Source organism: Toxoplasma gondii (genome assembly GCF_000006565.2).
Source record: "Toxoplasma gondii ME49 unplaced genomic scaffold asmbl.1311, whole genome shotgun sequence".
Taxonomy (NCBI): Eukaryota; Apicomplexa; class Conoidasida; order Eucoccidiorida; family Sarcocystidae; genus Toxoplasma; species Toxoplasma gondii.
This window is the reverse complement of record NW_017383291.1, coordinates 1-1,225: the sequence shown is the minus strand read 5'-3', so window position 1 is coordinate 1,225 and position 1,225 is coordinate 1. Positions and strand designations below refer to the sequence as shown.

At 43.5% G+C, this 1,225-nt stretch overlaps 1 non-coding gene across 1 annotated transcript; it reads right to left on the bottom strand.

Annotated features, from left to right (window-relative positions):
• Positions 1-156: 156 nt before the first annotated feature.
• TGME49_460680 lies at positions 157-1,225 on the bottom strand (the record flags this gene model as incomplete). Its single annotated transcript, XR_001974412.1, has 1 exon — positions 157-1,225. It is a non-coding gene; the product is annotated as an 18S ribosomal RNA (ribosomal RNA).

Genomic DNA, 1,225 nt, shown 5'->3' with positions numbered 1-1,225 from the left:
TTTGATGTAGAACCTTGAGTGAGGCAGGCTTACACTTCTGTTTATGCCATAAAACACGAAAGAGGCCGGAAAATAGACGGTTGATTGAGTGTTTTTTTGGTGTTTTCGAGGTGGTCTGTCTCAGGAACATATTAACCTGGTTGATCCTGCCAGTAGTCATATGCTTGTCTTAAAGATTAAGCCATGCATGTCTAAGTATAAGCTTTTATACGGCTAAACTGCGAATGGCTCATTAAAACAGTTATAGTTTATTTGATGGTCTTTACTACATGGATAACCGTGGTAATTCTATGGCTAATACATGCGCACATGCCTCTTCCCCTGGAAGGGCAGTGTTTATTAGATACAGAACCAACCCACCTTCCGGTGGTCCTCAGGTGATTCATAGTAACCGAACGGATCGCGTTGACTTCGGTCTGCGACGGATCATTCAAGTTTCTGACCTATCAGCTTTCGACGGTACTGTATTGGACTACCGTGGCAGTGACGGGTAACGGGGAATTAGGGTTCGATTCCGGAGAGGGAGCCTGAGAAACGGCTACCACATCTAAGGAAGGCAGCAGGCGCGCAAATTACCCAATCCTGATTCAGGGAGGTAGTGACAAGAAATAACAACACTGGAAATTTCATTTCTAGTGATTGGAATGATAGGAATCCAAACCCCTTTCAGAGTAACAATTGGAGGGCAAGTCTGGTGCCAGCAGCCGCGGTAATTCCAGCTCCAATAGCGTATATTAAAGTTGTTGCAGTTAAAAAGACTCGTAGTTGGATTTCTGCTGGAAGCAGCCAGTCCGCCCTCAGGGGTGTGCACTTGGTGAATTCTAGCATCCTTCTGGATTTCTCCACACTTCATTGTGTGGAGTTTTTTCCAGGACTTTTACTTTGAGAAAATTAGAGTGTTTCAAGCAGGCTTGTCGCCTTGAATACTGCAGCATGGAATAATAAGATAGGATTTCGGCCCTATTTTGTTGGTTTCTAGGACTGAAGTAATGATTAATAGGGACGGTTGGGGGCATTCGTATTTAACTGTCAGAGGTGAAATTCTTAGATTTGTTAAAGACGAACTACTGCGAAAGCATTTGCCAAAGATGTTTTCATTAATCAAGAACGAAAGTTAGGGGCTCGAAGACGATCAGATACCGTCGTAGTCTTAACCATAAACTATGCCGACTAGAGATAGGAAAACGTCATGCTTGACTTCTCCTGCACCTTATGAGAAATCAAA